Source organism: Schistocerca nitens, chromosome 4, assembly GCF_023898315.1.
Source record: "Schistocerca nitens isolate TAMUIC-IGC-003100 chromosome 4, iqSchNite1.1, whole genome shotgun sequence".
Classification (NCBI taxonomy): Eukaryota; Metazoa; Arthropoda; class Insecta; order Orthoptera; family Acrididae; genus Schistocerca; species Schistocerca nitens.
The window spans coordinates 769,167,093-769,193,404 of record NC_064617.1 but is presented as its reverse complement, the minus strand read 5'-3'; the positions used below and the strand labels follow the sequence as shown (position 1 = coordinate 769,193,404).

The 26,312-nt window shown below is 44.2% G+C and overlaps 1 long non-coding RNA gene and 1 pseudogene across 1 annotated transcript in view; both read right to left on the bottom strand.

The window, feature by feature from the left end:
* The window catches only part of LOC126253096 (uncharacterized), a 1,024,558-nt gene that overhangs the window by 859 nt on the left and 997,387 nt on the right, over nt 1–26,312 (bottom strand). The window lies entirely within an intron of this gene.
* On the bottom strand, nt 2,101–2,218 carry LOC126254147 (5S ribosomal RNA; annotated as a pseudogene).

Genomic DNA, 26,312 nt, shown 5'->3' with positions numbered 1-26,312 from the left:
CTAATTCTTTTAAATTTAAATAGTTGTGGTTCCATGTCCTTTATAATCTTTTGGGGGTTTTATTTGAACTTTCTCTTTGGGGTTCCTTCCTTGTGCTTGGTTAAATGTTAACTTGTATAGCGGGAAGTGACTCCTGGTTAGAACTCGGAGAAGGTGTTTGATGGTACTGCCGCTTCCGGCATTTTCTTTTCAATTAAGTGTTGTCATCCCTTCGAGCGACCTGGTGTCACTCCTAGTTAATTAATGCTGGTTTATGTGTACTTAATTTTCAGCTGACCATTTGAATTAATATTTTGGAGCGCAGTATAGCACTAAGGCAACCCCTTTGTATACCATCCTGTGCCCCGTTCAAGTACCTTAATTTTCGGTGGCACGAGTTAGCTCCACTAACGGTTTTACTAATGTGCTTCCTTCAAAACCTTCTCTTCTATAACTTTGCCCCATGAGTGTCTGGGAACACAGAGATTAGCTTTAGTGTGACTTCAGTGCTAGTCAGTTAATGTAATCTTCATTTTGGCTTGGCTTCCACTAAAGTGTTTGAGTGGAGCGTAGTGTGTTTGATTTGTTATTCATTTAATTACTGTAAGTTTCTTTATTTAATGGGGAGCAAGACATTTAAAGACGGTTGGTATTAACTCCGCTAGTTGCGGGGTGTTGCTAATTCGTTCCAAATGGCCTACTGCTTATTCAATGGCAAGGATGTTGATTAGTTGGTGACTGTGAGTACAAATTCACGCTATTTATTTGTTACCGAAAGTGTTGAAGTGTCTGTGTCGTGATTCAATCACTAGCTACGTGTTTGAGCTGAAATGCTATAAACCTTACATTGCCTCCTTAAAATTTGTTGCCAGCAGAAACCCTTAAGACAACTAAGTTTTGTCACTGCTTATGTTAACCTTTAATGGGAGCAATATTTCACGTAGTTAAATTTTGTCTTAAAATGTGTATTTCTCTGATGTAATAAACGATTGATAAAAGAAAAAAGGAAAGGGGCCTGGTCCTTCCCCTTGCGTCCGGTTTGTAACACGTATCAGCTATTTCAAACGAATTTAATAATTCTTAACTGCACATTTAAATGCGCGCAAGCTCTCGATAGCACAAGACAAAGTTGAGACCTGTAGTGAGTGCCATTTCATTGACATACTGATTCGCAGTGGGCCCTGCACAGAGCCGAGCGTTCGCGAAGTACAGAGGACAAGGTAACTCGGCCCCCATGAGAACTACGGGCGCTGCAACGAAACCAGTGACGTCACACTAGTAGTCTTGTCCGCCACACTTCGCGAAAGCTCGGAACAGTGGAAGGCCCAGTGGAAATCAACATATCAGTGACACGGTACCCATTAAAAATTTCAACTTTGTCTTCTGCTATCGAGAGCTTGCATGCATTTAATCGCGCAGTTAAGAATCATTAAACTCGTCTGAAGTAGTTACTTGTTCTACGCCGGAGACGGATGCTGGCGCTCGTAAGATCTGCGCTGTCACGTACGTGGGCCTCGAGGCGACTACAGTGACGTCACAAGGTCGCTCCGTATCTCACGTCGGCCCCGCCGCGATCCTGTAGCCTCCGTAGTGGGATAAAGATGACCGCAACGCAAAACAACAACAAACCAGTGTCATATTCAGCCTACATAAACGATTCTCAACGTGTGCCCCCCCCCCTCCCCCCCCCCCCCGGGAGAGCGTGATAGCACTAAATGGGGGATGCGAGCTTATTGAAAAGAAAAAATATGAATTCATAAATCGATTAATTTACTAAAACAAAGCTAGGCCAATTACATTATGAAATCACAAAAAATTAAAATTCACATTTACACTGATATAGTGCACTTATAGGTAGGCTTGTACCAGAAGTACACGATGCACTTAATAATTATCGGTAAGAAAAACTAAACTCCCCCCGAACAGGCCATGAAGGCCCAACGGAACCGACCGTCCGCCGTGTCATTCTCAGCCCACAGGCGTCACTGGATGCGGATATGGAGGGGCGTGTGGTCAGCACACCGTTCTCCCGGTCGTATGTCAGTTTCCCGAGAGCGGAGCCGCTACTTCTCAATCAAGCAGCTCCTCAGTTAGCCTCACAAGGTCTGAGTGCATCCTGCTTGCCAACAGCGCTCGGCAGACTGGATGGTCACCCATCCAAGTGCTAGCCCCGCCCGACAGTGCTTAACTTCGGTGATCTGACGGGAACCGGTGTTACCACTGCGGCAAGGCCGTAGACTTAAATTATCAGTACTAAAATAAAAAAAGGTTTTGCAATTATTAGTGACTCCCTTGTGCCTGGCTTGCAGAGCAAATATTTTCGAAGGAGGGTTTAATATAAGACAAACACACTCTGAGTTGAGAAAATCCTTTTTAGCAGAGGTAGGATGTTGAAAATGAGAATAACCTACGAATTGCTCTTGTTTTCAGAGTAGGAAACTCATCAGCCCACCCCTCACCAAAATTCAAAGTATGATTTATTACTAAATTATCGCCCGCATCTCGTGGTCGTGCGGTAGCGTTCTCGCTTCCCACGCCTCGTGATGGCTGGGTGTTGTGTGATGTCCTTAGGTTAGTTAGGTTTAAGTAGTTCTAAGTTCTAGGGGACTGATGACCATAGATGTTAAGTCCCATAGTGCTCAGAGCCATTTTTACTAAATTATCCTTCGATTTCACTACTTTCCATGAAGTCTATGAAGACTCTCCCTTCGGCAGCGGTAAGGCCTTCGGTGGCATTTTCACGCGACATCTGTCAGACGGAGAGCAGTACAGGGTCACCGATTCTGGTTTTGTAGCTGATCGGTGTTGCAAATAGCAATAAATTTACTTATTCTTGGTGACTGCTAAGATTTCTATCTCTGTAGCTTCAGTATCAAAATTATATACTCGTGTGTGTGTGTGTGTGTGTGTGTGTGTGTGTGTGTGTGTGTGTGTGCTGAAGCTATAGAGCTACAAACCTTACCAATCACCAAGAATAAGTTTGTTTATGCTATTTCGCAACACCATATATACAGTTATAGTATGAGAGAAAAGAGGGAGCATGATGAAAATTGTGACAGAAAATTGGGTCGCGAATGCTGAAAGGCTGAGGAGAAACGCTTGTCGACATGCTTACAACATACGCCTCAGTTGCCGGTTTGTTCTTGAGCTATGGTATGAGACTGGACTATGTTCGGCGTTTGGCTGTATTTCGAATACCAGTACGACGGACTTCCCCTTTATTCATGGGCTAGCAGTATTTCATACTGTTCACTCTTTGGGTATCCGCAGCCAGCCCGAAAGTCTGTGTTGTGCGCCAACCTCTCAACCTGTACTGAATTCGGAACTACTGTTTGTGTTCAAATTAAGTGAACGAAAGCACTGTCCCATAACGCATTTCTCTCATATCTGTTAACCGAACGTATGTGACATTCATCGTTCCCTAGCCTTCACAGTAGAGTGGTTGTACCTATTCCGATTCTCACTCGGGTAGACACTTCAGTGTGTTGCAGGAAGTTTCTTGGATATGTCTGCGGAAACTGCCCTCGAAAATTTCATGTTAATAAAAGGACGAGCGGTAAACCCAATAGGATTTTCAAAACAATGTTTCCGAGGTTTCAGAAAACGAATGTGTATTACCAGTTGTGACTTACGGCACCGAAACCACTGAATTTTATGCGCAAACCATTCAAAAACTTAGGGCACTTCGGCGAGCTATCGATCCTATGCTAGGAGTTCCTAGGAGAGGTAGGAGGAGGGAGGGAGATGGACCGTAGTTCTCTGATGCCTTCAGGAGACAGGGGAAAGAAAAAAAAAAGTGACGGCCTAACAGATGGGGGCTACATGACAGACGTTCAGGAGCAACGTGATCGCGTATGGTTGAAGATGGTAATGCCTGGAAATTTCTATAAAATTTCATCCGTAAGTGATGTCAAATGGCTTATGGACGAACACTAATGAGAATTCCATCAATCGGACGGCACCGAGTGGAAAATTTTTACCACCTGAAGAGGAGGGGGGGAGGGGAGGGATAGCAACAATAAAAGGGTTATTTCCTGAGACGAAAGTCAGTCATTCCGTAACCACATCGCTGTTTGCCTATAATGCTAAATATCGAATAATTTCATCGATTGCAGAGCAGCACCCGGAAAGTCGACTGTGGAGTGAAGATTGGTGCTTTGCGGACTCATTCTGGTCTCATAACGAAGGCGAACGAGTTTTTTAGCTTGCTTTTAGCTGAGGTGCTGTTCTTAGCAGCGCTAGCCGGTTGTTAAATTGCAGCTCCAATAGCTAGTTGGTGGAGGATTTTGGTGCAAAAGTATAGACGTAGCTAGCTGATTAAAGTGAAAGTCGTTTCTTTAGGTACTATCGTGTTTGTATTTGTGTCACTATGGACTCTAGCCTGTTCTGAGATTTAATCCTCCACATTCGTGCATACACACATGTCCTTATGTAGAGTAAGGTTGGTCTGCGTGAAATCAGCAACAGAGGCCAAATCATTAGTACAGCAGTAGACAGTAATCAACTCTGTATCACGGAACATAGCGAGAGCATATAATGAACTTAAGAGCAGAAAATATGGTCAGTGGTACGCCAGGAAAATGTTTACACTGGGATCTGTGAGATCATCACATCTAGCTCAATGCCGCGCGTCGCTCAACTGGCCCCAGGACAGCAGCAGCATCACCACCATCACTAAACGTTCGTCACTGCCTATGGCTTGGAAAGGTATACGTCAGATTGTGTGGTGATTAGTTTGTAGGTTCACTTGTATTTCGTCTAACTACTTGAATGTATTGAACATGCAACATGGTGAGATTAAGCGTTAACTATTTCATAAAAGGACTGTGGCTGAGAAATAAAACACGTTAATATCTTTTGAAGCACAGGCTCAAAATATCTGACATTTTCCAAAACGCTTATGAAAGCTAGTCTGCAAATGAAATGACTTTTCATTGAGGTCCCTATCCCATAATCTTTTATAGGGCAGTCACAGTTCAAGGACGGATGCTAATATATTTAAATACCTTGCACACTGACCATCAGTGACCCATGCCACAAGATGATAAAGTGGCTCATTGACAACGGCCTCACCGGAAAATGACCATCCAAGCTGCTGACAAGAATAATATGCAGAAGAATGGAAAAGAAAATTGAGAATGTGTCTGATGACGGGTCAATTTGGCTTTAGGAAAAGTAAAGGCGCCAGAAAGACAACACTGACGTTGCGGCGGGTAATGGAAGCAAGACTAAAGTGAAATCGAGACAAGTTCATAGGATTTGTCGACGTGGAAAAAGCGTTCGAGATTGTAAAATTGTGGAAGATGTTCGAAATACTCAGAAAAATAGGGGCAAGCTATAGGGACCGACGGATAATACACAATACGTACAAGAGCCAAGAGGGTATAATAAGAGTGGACGACCAAGAACGAAGTGCTCGGATTAAAAAGCGTGTAAGACAGGGATGTAGTCATTCGCTATTACGTTTCCGTTTCAATCTGTACATCGAAGAAGCTATGATGGAAATAAAATAAAGATTCAGGAGTTGAATTAAAATTCAAGGTGAAAGGATATCAATGATACGATGCACTGATGACACTGCTATCCTGAGTGAAAGTGAAGAAGAATTACATGATCTGCTGTATGGAATGAACAGTCTAATAAGTAAAGAAAATGGACTGAGAGTAAATCGAAGAAAGACAAAAGTACTTAGAAGTAGCAGAAATGACAACAACGAGAAACTTAACATCAGTATCGATGTTCACGAAGTAGATGAAATTATGGAATTCTACTACCTAGGCAGCAAAATAACCAATGACGGATGGAGCAAGGAGAACACCAAAAGCAGACTAGCGCTGGAAAAAAGGGACTTCTTGGCCAAGAAAAGTCTACTAGTGTCAAACATAGGCCTTAATTTGAGGAAGAAATTTCTGAGAATGTACTTTTGGACCCCAGAATTGTATGGCAGTGAAACATGGAAACAGAAGAGATTCGAAGCATCTGAGATCTGGTGCTACAGACGAATGTTGAAAATTAGGTGGATTAATAAAGTAAGGAATGAGGAGGTTCTGCGCAGAATCGGAGAGGAAAGAAATATGAGGAAAACACTGACAAGGAGAAGGAATGGTATGATAGGACATCTGTCACGACATCGGGGAATGTCTTCCATAGTACTAGGGGGAGCCGTAGCGGGTAAAAACTGTAGCGGAAGACCGAGAATGGAACCCATCCAGCAAATAACTGAGGACGTAGGTTGCAAGTGTTGCTCTTAGATGAAGAGGTTGGCACAGAAGAGGAATTCGTGGCGGGCCGCAGCAAACCAGTCAGAAGACTGATGACTCAAAAAAAAGTGGTCAAATGCAGTGACTATCAGAAATGGCAATGTTTTCGATTAAATGTTTACCGAACACATGCAAAATCGGTATTACCAATCTGCCGATCATTAACCTATCATTCATACTGTCAGTCCATGTATTGGAAGAGGCGGCTCCTTGTGAAGCACAAATATATCCTATTGTGAGTCTTTGAGGAAACGCTGGCACCCGTTCGAGAAGGCAGAAACCAGGCTCCCTATGAAGGCAATACCAAAGAATAAAATAATGATACATATTAGAACAGAGACGTGTGTCTCCATTCCTGTCCTCGAACGCCTTCCTTCTAGACAGTGTCCTGCCGAAATCATCTCGTCAGTTCGTCTGCTGTGGAGAGGACAGGAATCTCAAAAACATAAGACACACAGAACAATTGACAACATTGTCCTAAAAATAAAAATAGGCCCAATCCCCCGGTTACGATAAAGGTTTTTCAAAGGTTTTCCTTGGGCAGTAGACGAATGTCGAAACTTGAAAACCCCTCGAAAATTTTCCCGCTTAGGAACATTCCGCCCCAGTGCCCCGTCCCAGCCTATTAGGATACTGCTTGGAAAGAATAAAGTTCTACAGCAGCCCGCCCAGATCTTATGCGTAGGGAATGAAAAAAAAAGAGAGGAATTAATATGGTACTGAATTACGTTGTTGACAGTTTGTTTCCTGTGTACAGCACTCTATGCTCATAGTTTTCGTAACAGCATCTCCAAGAATCCCTTCCTTAATCAGTAAAAAACCAACTGAAAGTCACACCCAGTGACAATCAATTTAATGTAATGCATTACGTGTCATGCGCACAAAAGTATGCATGGAAGAGGTGGAAGAAGTTTCAAACTAAATCATAAATTGCGAAGACGTATAAGAGAAACTGCATAATTAACTGTGACAGGTTAGAAAATATCTCGTCTGAACTAAGCGGTTTCCTGTGCAAGTGGAAAACCGCCGCGTCGCTATGACGCACACTTGCTTTGAACAGGAATTCTCTGGCTTCCGCCATAACCTGCCTCAACTAATACATACGGAGAAGAGTGGCGAGCGCGGCCGACCTTTATACGAGATGCTACGCGGTAGGATTGTTTTCCAAGGAAATCCCAACGGGTGGACCTCCTGTAGGCAGTCCTGACTCAGTAAACTCTTGGTGGATCTATGTCTCACATCCGGAAACAGTGGCAAAACACGCAACCTCGACAGGAAGCCGGCACGTTATGCGTCAGATTCACCATGATGGCGGAAGTGTCAACGGAAGGATACGGAAAAAAAAATCTCTAATGTTCTAATATTTCCTACTACGTATCTCGGTTGTGGCTGAAATAAATGAAAGCTGTGCTTTCTTCTTTATGGCAGTGGTAGTTGCATTTGTTTTCTACTCCGTCAGGAGTATAACGAGCCAGACAAGTGTATTTCTGGTGTCAGCGCCTTTGATCTGTTTTTAATTACACTGCTATCACTTGACTAATACCCTAATAATAAAACGAAACAAAATGTTCTGCAGTTACGACCTACCACAACATGTAGTTACTGTAAGCAGCAATATCAGTGACCTTGCTGCAACAGCAAACTACAAGAGGAATAAATTACTGTTCTCAAGCACGACGGTCAGTTTCAACACCACAGTTCTAAGCTTGGTATAGGCCTACTGGAGGCGGACAGCTCTTGCCGTACTGTGACTTTTAAACAGACTGACCCAGCCAGTTACATCGGAACCAACAGTTCGACGTGGGCTCCGAAGCACGACGCAGTTTTGACAGTTCCGCATTAATAAAACATTACCATTGGCTCACCGGTGCCTACAACGTTCCTCTATAATACCGTGAAGCGCGGAGCCCTGCGACGTCACCCTGGGGCTTGACGATGCTTCAAAATGCAAGGTGTCGACACATGCGGAAAAAAAGGCCAGATCTTACAAAGTTCATTGGTGGTGTGCAGTGGGTTAATGAGGTCACACTGGCACCAAATTGCACCACAATTCTGCGAAATGCCACCGTGGGATTGTCACATAATTTGGAGGTCGTCATAGTCCCTCGTATTACCGTCTCTTCGAGCTCTCGGCGCCTGCAGGCAGGCAACCCCTGAACACGTTGCTGCTCTATCGCCTACTTGCAGGCGTGCAGTCCTGGACGGGTATCGAAGGATTTCCCTGCCCAAAGGCGTATAGAGATCAAAGAGTCGGATGTCTCTGTACAGGTATATTTTTAACGTACTCAACAAATGTGGGCAGGTGACACAGAGAGTGTTGCCAAAATGGTGTCTAAGGCGTGTCAACGTCACAGAACATGCCACAGAAGGACGCGGAACAGAGGGGCTGAAAACTCATAAACATACTTTGGATCACATTCAGATTTCGTAGAATGGTTTTCAACAGTCCTTAGGAGAGCTTCTGTAAAGTTTGGAAAGTAGGAAACGAGGTACTGGCAGAAGTAAAGCTGTGAGGACGGGGCATGAGTCGTGCTTGAGTAGCTCAGTTGGTAGAGCACTTGCCCGCGAAAGGCAAAGGTCCCGAGTCCGAGTCTCGGTCCGGCACAGTTTTAATCTGCCAGGAAGTTTCAGTCCTTAGTAGGTTCCCCCTGTGCACCAGAGCAAAAGTTGTGGTCTCGCTGCTCTCCAGTAGGGTATGTTTACGTTCAATGTGCGGTAGCTCTGGTTCAAATGGTTCAAATGGCTCTGAGCACTATGGAACTCAACTGCTGCGGTCATCAGTCCCCTAGAACTTAGAACTACTTAAACCTAACTAACCTAAGGACATCACACACACCCATGCCCGAGGCAGGATTCGAACCTGCGACCGTAGCAGTAGCGCGGCTCCGGACTGGAGCGCCTAGAACCGCAGGGCCACCGCGGCCGGCGTGCGGTAGCGTTCTCGCTTCCCACGCCCGGGTTCCCGGGTTCGATTCCCGGCGGGGTCAGGGATTTTCTCTGCCTCGTGATGACTGGGTGTTGTGTGATGTCCTTAGGTTAGTTAGATTTAAGTAGTTCTAAGTTCTAGGGGACTGATGACCATAGATGTTAAGTCCCATAGTGCTCAGAGCCATTTGAACCACGTTCAACGTGCTCCACAATGTAAAGGTTTGCAACGGCTAAGAGTGTGCCACGCGGTCTAGGGCGTCTTGTCCGGTTCGCACGGCTCTCCCCCCTCCCCACTCCCACCCTCCCCGTCGGAGGTTCGAGTCCACCCTCGGGCATGGGTGTGTCCTTAGCGTAAGTTATGTTAATTAGTGTGTAAGCCTAGGGACCGATGGCCTCAGCAGTTTGATCACATAGTCCTTACCGCAAATTTCCAATTTTCTAATGTTGTCAGCAGTGCCAAAGATTGTCAAGAACGTCATACTGTTGTTGCTCATCGCACTGTGAAATGTCGTTCTGAACCGCGAAATCAGGGAGAATCAACACCTCGACGGAAGGCGTGGTTTCACTGACGGCCTTCATGTAACCTTCTGAGGCCTTTCCGTGTCGATTCTGAACGGCAGTGTGACTCAAGTGTTTTTAAGTGGCGAACCATCAGAAAACCGCGTGATTTCGATGCCTTATGGAAGAATTTTTTTTGGCCAGTTTTCTGCATACACTGGGCGCGAATTCTTTGTCTTTTGAAAGCAAAGCATTCAAAATCTCGAAGAACGGTTTGAAAGACATAACAACTTCCTATGTCTTGGTTTGTCGAAATTGGGATTCCCTTGCCTCCCAGCTCAAGCAGAAAATTAATAAGGGCAAGCAACAGTTAGCGCAAAATCCAAACCACCGCACAAAATAGAATTATTCGCATTTACAAAGTGCTTCCAGAATGGAGAGTCGCACGGAGAGTCACGTTTCCAGGTAGAAAATAATGTTATTACAACCCGAGACCCACGTGCTAGCTGTAATACGCTAGTCGACCTACGGAGGTCGCGGACGACTCCTACTTCTTTTGGATAATTGATTTGATAAGATATTACGCCATAGAAATGCGAAAGTGTTTACAGATATTTGACGTGAACATTTTCCCATAAGTACTAATTTTCATGAAAGACTGCGTTAAGATGAAAAAAAGTTGTGATCCGATGAGGTACGTCAGTAAGGACTTTCTTTAGCTTGAATGACAGCTGCGAATTACTCTGAGCCGCTAACAGCACACCATCTTGTGGGAGAAAAGAACTTGCAGAGTTCTTCGCGCGACGAGAGAGCAGTATGAATACGTCCTTACTGTCAGCAAGAACATGCAGAAGGAACCGGGAAACTGCCGCCGACAGCCAGTAGGCGTGAGTTACGAACTGGACGCGGTCCCAGTCTGCCACTGGCGCGCCTCAAAAACAACCAAACAGAGAGAGAAACGAGCGTTTCGCGCGCGGTAAACTGAAACATTTGCATACTTGGTTGCTGCACGCCGAAGCACTGCGCAGTATGTACCAAGAAATGTAGCAGGGCACAACGAACGGATTTAGGTTTTCGACAATGCTTCGTGCATTTCTCAGGCTATGAGTATTTGGTGTACGCGTCGGCAACGGTGATAGTAGCCGAGCGTACCCAAATCACAGCATGGGGAGATGGTAACACAGCGGAAAATGTTTCCGCTCTGAAATCTGTTGGCGCTAGCGCTTGATCCAGAGAGAGAGAGAGAGAAAGAAAGAGAGAGATAAGTTCTGAAGATAGCGAATGGTTTGCTCCGGCGAAACATTAATACTTTATTTGTTTCCCTAGTATTGGCGAGTAAGTTAGCACTGTGGATATATGCATTTTAATCCATTACCCGGCCAACATAAGGCAAGTTCTATTGTTTTCCAGCAATGTTCTATGCCCAGGCGTGGTATGTTCCCCCAAAAAAGTCGATCCTACCTATTCTGAAAAAAACGGAGTTATCCGAAAACAAAAAGCTCTCTCTTTCCTAGGCTTTTCCGGCGGTTGTCAGATTCCAGGCCTTGGTGTCGCTATGAAGTAGCTCCTCAGTTAACCCCACGAGGCTGAGTGCACTCCGTTCCACTCCTCACACCATGGATAAAACTGTGGCAGTACCGGGAACTGCACACGTGTCCTCTGCATGGCAGTCAGACGCGCCCACTTATCATCTACGGTGATGGACATGTAGAACATTAAGTCTTGTGAAAAGGGATGAGTCTCCTCGAGACACCATTATTTTCAAGAAGGTTCTATAAAACTGGTGCAGGTGAATGTCTACTTTCCGACCACACCAATATATACGTGAAATGAATATGAAGCTTGCTTCTTATATTGTTTTATTTTATTTTTTGCTACTGCTGCTAGTTTTCTTCTGCTTTCATGTCCTCAGTGAGCCACATCAATCATTTTCTGGTCATCTTCTTCAATTGGTTTTCTTTCTGAATTGCACAGTATCTTTTCATATATTCTCATCTTTTCTCATCTGTCAATGCCCTTTTCGTTGTTTGTCGTTTGTCTACTTTCCGTTTAAATCTGATTTTTTATGTTTTTCAGTTTAACTTAAATTTTCTGCTTTTGTTCTCCATAACATTCTGGGTTCATTCCAGCTCTTTTATATTCTCCCTGATTTTCTTTATCCATCCTACTTGTTGTTTCATGTTCCAAAGTTTCTCTATAATTTTTCTTGGTAATTCGGTTTCTGGTGACCTCATAATATGACTAAAAACTGCTACTACTATTGTTAGCATTATTTTCATTATTATTATTATTATTATTCTCATGGCAACAAAAAATGAGCAAATTAATTCCAATATGACCACGGTTTGGAAGCCGCTGATCGCTTTCGAGGAAGTACGTTGTCACGCAAAGAACATTCTAAAATTATCATAGGTCTTTTCGCTTGCTAATTCTGAGAACGTGCGAATAAATTATTCTTACTATATTCAAACACACACATTTTTCTCATTATTCGCATTTCTCTTACGGATGTCGGAGTCAAGTCTAGTCTAACAAAATAGTGATACGCCTGATATTCAATTCGTCGCATTCAAGCAATGATTGCCTGTTACAAAAGACTCTCTTTATTTAGGAAGCACATGTCTGTTTTTCGAGGCACACTGATCTCCCCCGCACCTTGTAGTGCTATCCATGTTTGCTGTTGGAATACTCATCTCTGCCGGCCGAAGTGGCCGCGCGGTTCTGGCGCTGCAGTCTGGAACCGCGAGACCGCTACGGTCGCAGGTTCGAATCCTGCCTCGGGCATGGATGTGTGTGATGTCCTTAGGTTAGTTAAGTTTAACTAGTTCTAAGTTCTAGGGGACTAATGACCTCAGCAGTTGAGTCTCATAGTGCTCAGATCCATTTACTCATCTCTGGGCATTACTGTGCTATAATCCTGAACCTGAGTGTGGTGTCTTGTTTTGGATCGTGATAAAATGCTTATACGCACTAACCTACCTTCAAGTCAACTTTTCTCGGCAGATTAGAGTTCCTCGTCTCTGGTGTGAGTAAAAGATGCAATAATTTCTTAATTTATGCGTATAGAAATTGATCTTCACGAAATGTATGCTCGAAATTTGAGAATCAGGCGAAAATAGTTGATTACATTCGTATACATTGTGCAAACACAGGGTTAGGTAAAAAAGGTAAAGGTACTTCTTTGGTCATGTGCTGCAGTAGGTGGACTTTCTTCCCTGAGCAGTACTTCGGACACTATTCGTCACTGAACAGTGTACAGGATAAGAATGGCTGACACAATTTCGGTAAACTGGCAGTAAATGACGTCAAGTATATTCCAGTGTCGCGCGGCGTATCCTGGCAGTGACAGTGAATATTTACTCGCATTGTCTGCGGTTCCAGTTTTGCGCAGATAACGCAGTGACCGCAATTACTCGTCCGATAAGCGTCGCAGGAACAATTCTCTGTGGCGACTACAGGTGCCATTGCCAGTCGGTTCATTTTGCACGTAAACACGAATCTGCACTTCGTTCTCTCTGTAGAGATGCATAATTACACTCCTGGAAATGGAAAAAAGAACACATTGACACCGGTGTGCCAGACCCACCATACATGCTCCGGACACTGCGAGAGGGCTGTACAAGCAATGATCACACGCACGGCACAGCGGACACACCAGGAACCGCGGTGTTGGCCGTCGAATGGCGCTAGCTGCGCAGCATTTGTGCACCGCCGCCGTCAGTGTCAGCCAGTTTGCCGTGGCATACGGAGCTCCATCGCAGTCTTTAACACTGGTAGCATGCCGCGACAGCGTGGACGTGAACCGTATGTGCAGTTGACGGACTTTGAGCGAGGGCGTATAGTGGGCATGCGGGAGGCCGGGTGGACGTACCGCCGAATTGCTCAACACGTGGGGCGTGAGGTCTCCACAGTACATCGATGTTGTCGCCAGTGGTCGGCGGAAGGTGCACGTGCCCGTCGACTTGGGACCGGACCGCAGCGACGCACGGATGCACGCCAAGACCGTAGGATCCTACGCAGTGCCGTAGGGGACCGCACCGCCACTTCCCAGCAAATTAGGGACACTGTTGCTCCTGGGGTATCGGCGAGGACCATTCGCAACCGTCTCCATGAAGCTGGGCTACGGTCCCGCACACCGTTAGGCCGTCTTCCGCTCACGCCCCAACATCGTGCAGCCCGCCTCCAGTGGTGTCGCGACAGGCGTGAATGGAGGGACGAATGGAGACGTGTCGTCTTCAGCGATGAGAGTCGCTTCTGCCTTGGTGCCAATGATGGTCGTATGCGTGTTTGGCGCCGTGCAGGTGAGCGCCACAATCAGGACTGCATACGACCGAGGCACACAGGGCCAACACCCGGCACCATGGTGTGGGGAGCGATCTCCTACACTGGCCGTACACCACTGGTGATCGTCGAGGGGACACTGAATAGTGCACGGTACATCCAAACCGTCATCGAACCCATCGTTCTACCATTCCTAGACCGGCAAGGGAACTTGCTGTTCCAACAGGACAATGCACGTCCGCATGTATCCCGTGCCACCCAACGTGCTCTAGAAGGTGTAAGTCAACTACCCTGGCCAGCAAGATCTCCGGATCTGTCCCCCATTGAGCATGTTTGGGACTGGATGAAGCGTCGTCTCACGCGGTCTGCACGTCCAGCACGAACGCTGGTCCAACTGAGGCGCCAGGTGGAAATGGCATGGCAAGCCGTTCCACAGGACTACATCCAGCATCTCTACGATCGTCTCCATGGGAGAATAGCAGCCTGCATTGCTGCGAAAGGTGGATATACACTGTACTAGTGCCGACATTGTGCATGCTCTGTTGCCTGTGTCTATGTGCCTGTGGTTCTGTCAGTGTGATCATGTGATGTATCTGACCCCAGGAATGTGTCAATAAAGTTTCCCCTTCCTGGGACAATGAATTCACGGTGTTCTTATTTCAATTTCCAGGAGTGTATAAGCCAGGGACGAAACATCATTGAGCCCGAAACCGAGGTGAGTATTGAGGCATGACTGAATTTTATAACATTACATGAAACGTAGATTTAGTGGCTCAGATAGTGTTTCTAACACAGCACCTGTCAGCCTAATGGGTGTTTCGAACACGACACTGCTACGTACTCTTCTCGAAAAGAGGTTCAAAAGTAGATATAAAAATCAACTTCATGATACACGGAACAACTCCTCGGCCTTTCTCCCGCATACCCTTTCATTCAGAAGTGCTAGTCCCTCTTGGTATGCAGGAGAACTTCGTTGACGTTGGAATGTGCGACATGAGGTACTGGCGGAAGTGAAGCTGCGAGGGCGAACCTAGAGTCTTCCTAGATTACTCATCAGTGTCTCCAACTAGCAGTGTCCCAACTAGGACGTAAACATTACACTAAAATATACAGTCCCACAAAAAAACTTAACAAAAGAAACAAGTTTCGACTTACGTATACGCATTTTTGTACAAACCGCGATAGCAACATATGTTACAGTATGTTCTCATTTAATTGGAAGTAATTTGTAGGTTGATACTCTGATACCTATTCCAGTTTACGCAAAATGCGTATACACAAATCAAGATGAAACATATAGCCGCGCTGGGTAGCTGTGCGGTCTGACGCGTCTTGTCACGGTCCGTGTGCCCCCCCCCCCCCCCCCCCCCGTCAGAGGTTCGAGTCCTCCCGCGGGCATGGGTATGTGTGTTGTCCTTAGCGTAAGTTAGATTAAGTAGTGTGTAAGGTTAGGGACCGATGACCTCAGCAGTTTGGTCCCATAAGAACTTACCACAAATTTCAAATTTTGAAACATATAACAATAGGAGATAAATATCGACGCAATGAATACAAATCTGAGAGTGGGATCTAGTTTTAAACATATTTGACGGTCGTAAACGTGACTGTGTCCAATATGCAGGAAGTATGAACAATAATACCTCCAGTGACAATTTTTTTGTATTACACTAATTTAAATTATTTTACGAAATTACCTGATGCATTTTGGACTATGTGGGTCCATCATCAGGTGCAATCGTTACAATACATTTTTTAATTCTGCTGTTGGGTGAAGTTCAAAATGGTTCAAATGGCTCTGAGCACTATGCGACTTAACTTCTGAGGTCATCAGTCGCCTAGAACCTAGAACTAATTAAACCTAACTAACCTAAGGACATCACACACATCCATGCCCGAGGCAGGATTCGAACCTGCGACCGTAGCAATCGGTCGGCTCCAGACTGTAGCGCCTAGAACCGCACGGCCACTCCGGCCGACTTGGGTGAAGTGAAACGATATGTATGATCCCGTTGTCAGAAAGTTAGATGTTACGTTTCGATATTCACAAGTAAGATAACGGAAAATATGATCAGAAACAGCGAAAAAACTTACCGAAAAAAAAACAATAATAATTTAACATTTTAATGCCAGCAAACGTCGATTTATCCATTCTGCAACTGCAGATCAGGATGCAGAAGGCAATGGAAACCACTGCATTAAAGACACATAACGTGTATCCACAGGACATGTGGCCTGTAATCAAAAAAGGTGTCATGATGATCTCTCGATTGGCAAAAGCCCCCATTCGTATCTCCAGGCGGAGACTACCAAAAGGGAGGTGACCGTGAGAAATATATTGAATAACGAATGAAAGGATACCGTTCTACGAGTCGGGGCGTGGAATGTCAGAAGCTTGAACGTGGTAGGGAAGTTAGAAAATCTGAAAAGGGAAATGCAAAGGCTCAATCTGCATATAGTAGGGATCATTGAAATGAAATGGAAAGAAGGATTTCTGGTCAGATGAGTATAGGGTAATATCAACAAAAGCAGAAAATAGTACAACGGGAGTAGGATTCGTTATAAATAGGAAGATAGGGCAAAGATTGTCTTACTGCGAACAGTTCAGTGATAGGGCTATTCTTATCAGAATTGACAGCAAACCGACACCGACAAAGATAGTCCAGGTGTACATCTCGACGTCCCAAGCTGAAGATATACAGAGACTATATGACTATACTGAACGAGTGATGCATACGTAAAGGGAGATGAAAATCTAATAACCATGTGGGACTGGAATGCAACTGAAAGGGAAGGAGTAGAAGAAAAGGTTACAGGAGAGTATGGGATTGCGACAGTGAGTGAGAGAGCAGAAAGACTAACCGACTTCTGTAACAAATTTTAGCTAGTAACAGTGAATACTATTTTCAAGATTCACAAGAGGAGGAGGTATACTTGGAAAATGCAGGGTGACAAGGGAAGATTTCAGTTAGATTACATCGTGGTCAGAGATTCCGAAATCAGATAGTGGATTGTAAGGCGTACCTACGAGCAGATGTAGACTCAGCTAAGAATGTAGTAGAGATGAAGAGTAGGCTGAAGTTCAATAGATTAGTTAGAAAGTATCAATACGCAAAGAAGTGGGATAAGGATCTACTAAGGAATGAGAGATACGCTTGAAGTTCTCTTACGGCTATAGATACAACGATAAGGAATAGCTCAGTAGGCAGTACAGTTGAAGAGAAATGTACATCTCTAAAAGAGGGTATCACACAAGTTTTAAACAAAAACATAGGTGCAAAGAAGATAACTGCGAAGAAACCATGGGTTACAGAAAAAATACATCAGTTGATCTATGAAAGAATGAAGTACAGAAACGTTGAGGGAAATTCAGGAATAAAGAGATACAAGTCGTTGAGGACGAAATAAATACGTAGTGCACGGAAGCTAAGACGAAATGGTTGCATGGAAAATGTGAAGAAATCGAAAAAGAAATTATTGTCAGAAGGACTGACTCAGCATACAAGAAAGTGAAAACAACGTTCTGCGAAATTGAAAGCATGGGTGGTAACATTAAGAGTGCAACGAAAATTCCACTGTTAAATGCAGAGGAGAGAGCGAATAGGTGGAAGGTGGAAAGAGTACACTGAAGGCCTCTATGACGGGGAAGATTTATCTGTCGATTTAGAAGTGATAGGGGATCCAGTATTACAAAAAGAATTTAAGAGAGCTTTGGAGGACTTAAGATCAAATAAGGCAAATGGATAGATAACATTTCATCAGAGTTCCTAAAAGCATTGGGAGAAGTGGCAACAAAAGGACTACTCACGTTGGTGTGTAGAATATACGAGTCTGGCGACATACCATCTGACTTTCGTAAAAATATCATCCACACTATTCCGAAGACTGCAAGAGGTGACAGGTACGAGAGTTATCGCACGATCAGCTTAACAGCTCATGCATCCAAGCTGCTGACAAGAATAAAATACAGAAGAGTGGAAAAGAAAATTAGGGATTTGTTAGATGACGATCCGTTTGGCTATAGGAGAGGTAAAGGTGACAGAGAGGAAATTCTGACGTTGATAAAAGAAGCAACACTAAAGAAAAATCAAGAGACATTCACACAGTTTGTCAACCTGGAAAAAGCGTTTGACAATGTAAAATAGTGCAAGATGTCCGAAATTCTGAGATAAATAGAGGTAGGTTATAAGGAGATACTGGCAATATACAATATGTACAAGAGCCAAGAGGGAATAATAAGAGTGGACGACCAAGAACGAAGTGCTCGGATTAAAAAGCGTGTAAGACAGGGATGTAGTCTTTCGCTATTACGTTTCAATCTGTACATCGAAGAAACTATGATGGAAATAAAATAAAGATTCAGGAGTTGAGTTAAAATTCAAGGTGTAAGGATATCAGTGATACGATGCACTGATGACACTGCATCTTGAGTGAAAGTGAAGAAGAATTACATGATCTGCTGAATGGAATAAACAGTCTAATAAGTAAATAAAATGTAAACGTCGTGTGGCTAGGGCCTCCCTTTGGGTAGACCGTTCGCCTGGTGCAATTCTTTCGAGGTGACGCCACTTCGGCGACTTGCGTATCGATGGGGATGAAATGATGATGACAATGACAACACAACACCCAGTCCCTGAGCGGAGAAAATCTCCGATCCAGCCGGGAATCGAACCCGGGCTGTTAGGTATGACATTCCCTCGCGCTGACCACTCATCTACCAGGGGCGGACAGTCTAATAAGTACAGAATATGGATTGAGAGTAAATCGAAGAAAGACAAAGGTAATGAGAAGTAGCAGAATGAGAACAGCGAGAAACTTACATCAGGATTGATGGTCACGAATTAGATGAAGTTAAGGATTTCTACTACCTAGGCAACAAAATAGCCCATGACGGGCGGAGCAAGCAGGACATAAAAAGCAGACTAGCACTGGAAAAAAGGGACTTCTTGGCCAAAAAAAGTCTACTAGTGTCAAGCATAGGCCTTAATTTGAGGAAGAAATTTCTGAGAATGTACTTTTGGACCCCAGAATTGTATGGCAGTGAAACATGGAAACAGAAGAGATTCGAAGCATCTGAGATGTGGTGCCACTGACGAATGTTGAAAATTATGTGGACTGACAAGGTAAGGAATAAGGAGGTTGCGCAAAATGGCAGAGGAGCGGAATACGTGGAAAACACTGATAAGGAGAAGGGACAGGCTGATAGGAGATCTGTTAAGGCATCAGGGAATGACTTTAAAAAAAAGTAGCGGTCGCGCGGTTCCAGACTGTAGCGCCTAGAAACGCTCGGCCACTTCGGCCGGCGATTGGAACCCATCCAGCAAATAACTGAGGACGTAGGTTGCAAGTGTTGCTCTTAGATGAAGAGGTTGGCACAGGAGAGGAATTCGCGGTGGACCGCATCAAACCAATCAGAAGACTGACGACACTAAAAAAGTGGTTGAATGCAGTGATAAAGGGAAATGGCGATGTTTCCGATTAAATATTTACGAAACACATGCAAAATCTTAAGTCGGTACTATCAATATGCCGCTCATTAAGCTATCATTCATACCGTAATGACTAAAGAAAAAAACGCTGCATATAAACTGACGGATTTCGCTATTCATATTTATTTGAGTAATTTTAAAGACTTATTTTAAATTTAATTCTTTATATACCGCATTTATTCATAATTATGGTATCTGACACTGCAGAATAAACTTCATGTTTAGCCATCTCATATTAAACAGCATCTATGAAGTGTTTTGAAAGATTAAAAAAAATATATATGTGCACCCTTGTGACGTGCAACTGCAGAACGGATAAATCACATTTGCTAAAATTCAAACGTTAAAAATTTTCTTCCTGGATTTTTTTCGATAAGCTTTTCACAGTTTCTCAACAACTTTTTTGCGAATATCGAAACTTAACAGCTAACCTTCTCACAACAGGAACATGCATTTCGCATCGCCTCCCTCAAGACAAAAGTAAATAATGGATTAAAATGATTTTCACCCGAAGATGGCCCCAAAAGGTCTGAAGTGCTCCGTGTGATTTAATGAAACATGAAAAATTTTTTTACGTGAATGGTTTATTATTCACACTTACTGCTGAGTAAGTACAATCACAAAGTATCAAGAAGCAGATGAACAGAATGATGAATGCAGGCCACAGGAGTATACTAGCTGGTTAAGTACGCTATACTGTATGTTAATGGCTTCTCATTGTGCACAATGTCTGCCATACTGTGTATCTTCGATATGACTCGTATTCTCTAATACAGCAGCTGGACTATAAGATCAAAAAATACGTTTATTCGACGATGACATGTTACAGACAGGACATAAGAGTATTTTAACATTTCAACATGTACTTGAAAATGGTTACAAAGCCGAAACAATGATTGTGTAATATAAATGAACAATTAACAGTCAAATGGCGAAAGTTTCTTTCAAAAGAAATATCTATGCAATGTTAAACATGTGTTACACTGTTTTTGTACGTACAAGTAATAACAGAAAAAGAAGTAGCAACTGCTCATTGCAAAAGAGCTACCATGAACAGGGACTTACTCCAGAGACACAAAGAAACAAAAGTTATCCAAAGGGATTCATTGGAATCGAGACTGACCCAAAAAATGGGATCTACAATCCCTGATGAAACGTTCGGCAGACTTCGTTCGCCACCGATTCAGGTGCAGCGGATAAAAAGAGAGTAAGAAAGGGAAAGGAAGCCATTCCACGAGCGCTCATGCGTGTCGGCGGCCTTGAAGTGGGGCCAAATGGCGACGGTGGCGCCGCGCCTCGTGGCGGCGGGAAGCTCACGGAATGCTCCCGCACATCACTTCACTTCTCCCATGAAAGGCCGTTTCATAGCCAACGAAAACTACCGCAAGCATCCCAACCACCATCGCACCAGCCATTCAAGGCTTACTGCCATGCCTGTTGATCTCAATATGCTTTAGTACGTTCGACTGCACAGGTCCTGAATCGTTTGTGTTCGTGACTAGCTAGCGTTATGGCAAAAATATGTACTATGGCTTTTACTAAGTAAATAAATACATTACAAAGTAGCAAAATGTTCTTAAGGATTGTGATAAGAATCTCATTCTATCCTTCAACAATTCCGTCACTTGTTTGTAATGAAGTAATACAGCATCATTTGATGCGAAGCAACGTATTGCGAAGCCGCTTACTGGGGTTCACTTTACTGCAAAGCAGTCAACTTTGCAAAGGTATTTTAATTTCATTTTAAGAACAATAAAACTGTGCTCTACGATGAAGTGGACATGGAAAATTTACTTGTACCTTCGCAGATTTGAAGCTACTCTTCATCTAATTACAACCACATGTAACTACAGTAGTGTTTTTATTGACGCATCATTGAAGCACTGTTCTCCACAATATACGAGAGCTTGTTTACAAAATTAATTAAGGTATCGCTATATTTACTCTATCCTAATGAACTCTAAAAATAAAAGCGAAGCAGAACCGTCGAGATAAAAGCCTTACTTTCATACGTACCTCAGAGGATGGCAAGCAGCAGCCATAATTTTACGTGAAAAATTAGAAATGGTGCTTTTACGCACGCAATGCGTATATTAGTGTGTTTATAGAGGGCTCCAGTTACCAAGTTTGTAACTTAAAGCACGCTACCATGTCATCTTGCACACGTTTATCTGACTTCTGTTTGGAGCACGAAACGTTGCTCAAAATGAATTCAAAAGTAGTTTTACCTATTTATTTTTCGAACGAGACTTTGTCCTCTTTAATCAAAATATTTATCTGCTTGTTCAACACCCTCATGAGGTTTCTACAAAAATCTATTATCGTACCTACAATTGTGCGCCATGTTCTTTTTGTTAACATTTCTGTGAGCTCGTAAGCTACAATGTGCACAAATACGCGAGCACGACTTACTTCATTTGACACCATCTTTGATACAGAACCAACAGAAAATAATATAGCGCTTGTGGAAACACTTGGCGGCGTCAGAGTGCGATGGTGGGGCGGGGTGTATGGTGCGGGTACCGGGATCCAGGGGGTGGGGGTGGGGGGAGCTGCATTTACAAGTTTCCTCTGTCTGTCTGTCTGTCTGTCTGTCTCTCTCTATCTCTTTCTTTCTCGCAGGTCCAGGAAAACATTCGTCTATGGTGTACCGAAACCCATCATAACCATTCGCCATCATTAGTGGAAGAAATCTAGTGTGTGTGAATCGAAGCCGTCTCTAACGACCCCGTCACCAACGGCGCGTTAAACCCTTACTAACCTTTCATCGGTTCGCATGCGACAGCATACGCTACCAATACACTATGTGATCAAAAGTAACCGGATGACCCCAAAAACATACGTTTTTCATATTAGGTGCATTGTGCTTCCACCTACTGCCAGATACTCCACATCAGCCACTTCAAGTAGTCATTAGACATAGAGAGCAGAATGGGGTGCTCCGGGAAACTCACTAACTTCGAACTTGGTCAGGTGATTGGGTGTCACTTGTTTCATACGTCTGAAAGCGAGATTTCCACGCTCCTAAACATCCCTAGGTCCACTGTTTCCGATGTGATGGAGAAGTGGAAACGTGAAGGGACACTTACAGCACAAAAGCGTACAGGCTGACCTCGTCTGTTGACTGACAGAGACCACCGACAGTTCAAGAGGGTCGTAATGTGTAATAGGCAGACATCCGCCCAGACCAGCACACAGGAATTCCAAACTGCATCAGGATCCACTGCAAGTACTATGACATTTAGGCGGGAGGTGCGAAAATTTGGATTTCATGGTCGAGCGGCTGCTCATGAGCCACACATCACGCCGGTAAATGCCAAACGACACCTAGCTTGGTGTAAGAAGCGTAAACATTGGACGATTGAACTGTGCAAAAACGTTGTGTGGAGTGACAAATCACGGTACACAATGTGGCGATACGATGGCAAGGTGTGGGTATGGCGAATGCCCGGTGGACGTCACCTGCCAGCGTGTGAAGTGCCAACAGTAAAATTCGGAGGCGGTGGCGTTATGGTGTGGTCGTGACTTTCATGGAGGGGGCTCGCACCACTTGTTTTGCGTGGTAATGTCACAGCACAGGCCTACATTGATGTTTTAAGTACCTTTTTGCTTTCCACTGTTGAAGAGCAATTCGGAGATGGCCATTGCTTCTTTCAACACAATCGAGCACCTGTTCATAATGCACAGCCTGCGCCGGGGACATTTTCAGTCAGGTGTCCGGATACTTTTGATCAAATAGTGTATTTACCAAAACGCCGCGCATGAAAATGGTATTTTTCTGTGACTCATACCTCGAGTTCTATTAGTTTTACAAAGGCAGCGGCTAGGGACCCTTTGTGTATCCATTACAAGGATCATCTTAGTGTTACTATCCTACAGAAATGGATCAAAGTTTTAATATTACACACTTTCTCCAGCTTACAGAAATGGAACACATCTGTTGGTTCTTTATGAATCAGATGTGGTCTACGGTGCGCCTTAACGGACATGTGGAGGCGCCATGTACTTCATGGCCGATTCCCGAAAAAAAAGACAAAAGCGTTTTTCACCATTTTTTCTCCGTGAGCAGCAGATAAGCGGATCTCTAATTAACCACAACAACGTACTCACATTTTAAAAGTATATGCTCTAGCCACTTATCCAGAAGTACCGTCTTCCGTTTTCAAAACTATTTATCCGGTATCGAGAAGCACCCAAACTGAGCCGCGGATTCCAAGACTTTTATCCTCGTAAAATGGCTGAAATTTTTACGAAATATTCTTCAAATCCCGATTTCGAACAAACTTGAAAATTTTCTTGATATCTTTATACCCGTTTCCGAGATACAGACGTTCAAAGTTACCCTACTTGTCCACGTAAAATAAGCACATAAGGTCTGGTGTGACGCATAAAAGTAGTTTATAAAGTGGCGCCGCACAGAGAAATGCGCTGTAAAGCAAGTCTATTATCTTCAAAAGGTGTTATGGGAGCCGCAGGTTGTAGTGCTGAAACACATGCAAATTTTTGTGCACATAAAACCCGGTCTGAAGTGCAGGATTATATAGTTGTGCGTCATTTCACTTTCCCATAAGTAAGCTATCGAAGTCCTACTGACCCAGAAAGTCCTTTTCATATAGTGATATGCCCTGCTGTAGCAGAGAAAAGAAGGGAAAAAGCAGGAAAATGATCCTATCGGAGTACAAGAGAATTTTGCTCCCGTTTATTAAATGACAGTGACTGAAAAGCGGGGTACCAGCTGCCTCATTCCACCTTCCTCAGCACCTTTAAAATATTTGGCAGGTGAACATATTCGCGGTTTTTGGGAAAGAGACGGAAAAGTAATAGATACTGCAAGATAGTAGATAGTGGTTGTGGTATAGAAAGGGCGAACGAGACAATGGGAGTGTGAGAGAAAGAGAGGGATACAGTGGCAGTGGAACATTGTTGACAGTAACAGAACAGTGCTAGGAACAGAGTGAGACAGATTGTACCAGTGGGAGAGGAATAAACAGAAGGAGAAAGTAGAAATGGGTGAGAGCCAGTAGTAATGAGAGACAGCGACTATGGCAATGACAACTAGGAAGAGTGAGATAGCGACAGTGAGAAGAGAGAGCAGCGGTGGGAAGGAATAACTAAAGTAATAGCAGTAAGAGAGAGCAAGAGGGAGACAGCGACAGTGAAAGGAGCCAATAATAGTAGGACAGTACGAAGGAGACTGTGGCTGTGAGACGGGGGACAGTGACACTTAAAGAGAGACACAAAGAGGTAAGGGCAATGGGTTGGGCAGAATGAGTGACTGAGAATGGACAAGTGTGAGTGGTTGGGTATGAGCTATTTACAGCGATAGACTAGAGGGTGTCAGCGAGTTACAGTTACGGGGGCTTGTGCGAGTGAGAGGTGAGTTGCATGTCAAAAGGAGCGCGAACACGTTCGCAAGCCAAAATTGTTGGGAAAATTTTTTAAGGGGCTGAGGAAGTTAGAATGAGACAACTAGTACTCCACTTTTCAGTCAGTGTGTTTTAATAAATAGGAGCACATTCGTCTTTTTTGTGCTCCGAAAGAACCATTTTCCCGCTTGTACTGCCTCTCCCGCTTGTACTGCCTTTCTGATTTACTTACGTTCTGTTTTCCTTCCACAAGTCAGAAAAAGTCTGTTCCGCACGTTTTCTTCACTCCAAGTCGAAGGCAACCGGAATGTTCATTGAAATAATTAACATCACTCTGAGAAAGGACAACGTTAAAATTGACTAGCGAGCAGCTTACAAAACGTGGAAAAAAGTTAACGCACAAACCTTCCGAAGGAGGTGAATTACCAGGCTCGCCAAACAAACCGTCATGGCGTCATTAGCAGCGAAACCAAATACGCTGCGCCGGTATCCGCGCGAGGCAGGCAGGCAGGCAACGCGACGTAGACGAGTCAGTGACCGACTAGGACAACAATAAGGCTCGCGCTCTCACACCGCTGAGCAATTAGCGGCGTTCAGAAGAACCGCAAGGTCGAAATTTGCATGTAGCCACAGACCAGCTGCGTCGCCCGCGTCACGGACTCGCGAATTGGCAAAAGGTGACGTGGCGGGCTGCTGCGGCTCTGTTCAATGTGTAGCTTATTACACTGGAGTCAATCAAAAAATTTACGAAAATCGTAGGGCACAATTAAGGAGTTAGGTTCGTATCCCTACTATTTTACTGTAAATCATTGTACACTCTAAACGCAAAAGGAGGCACCACGAAGGAATTATCCGAATGTGACGGCAATCGGTGGACACGATTTATATGTACATGCAAATAAATTATTAAAATTTTAGAAAAATTGGGTGATTTATTAAAGAGAAAGATCTTCACAAATTGAGAAAGTAACACATTGGTCCACATCAACTTACGCAAGCAGTTATTGGGCTTGTAACTGACTGGATGTCCTCTTGAGGATTATCAAGCCAAATTCTATCCAACTGGCGCGAGATTGATGGGCCCTACCCATAACCTTCCAAACGCTCTACACTGGGGAGAGACCTGTCGATCTTGTGGCCAAGGTACGGCCTGTCAAACACGAACACGAGCTGTAGAAGCTCTAGCTGTGTGCGGGTGGGCATCATCTTGTTGAAATGAAGCCGACGATGGCTTGCCATGAAGGGTAACAAAGCGGGGCGCAGGATATCGTCGCTGTACCGCTGTGCTATAAGGGTGCCGGGAAGACAACCAAAAGGGATCCTTACGTGAAAAGAAACGGTACGTCAGACCATCAATCCTGGTTGTCGGGCTGCATGGCGGCTGACTCTCAGGTCGGTGTCTCACCGCTGTCCGTGACGTCTCGAGACACTTTTTCGGCCTAGAATCTCATTGAGTAGAGTAGGACAGTCGACAGCAATGAGTCCCGCTTCGAAATGAGCCCTGACTACTAGCG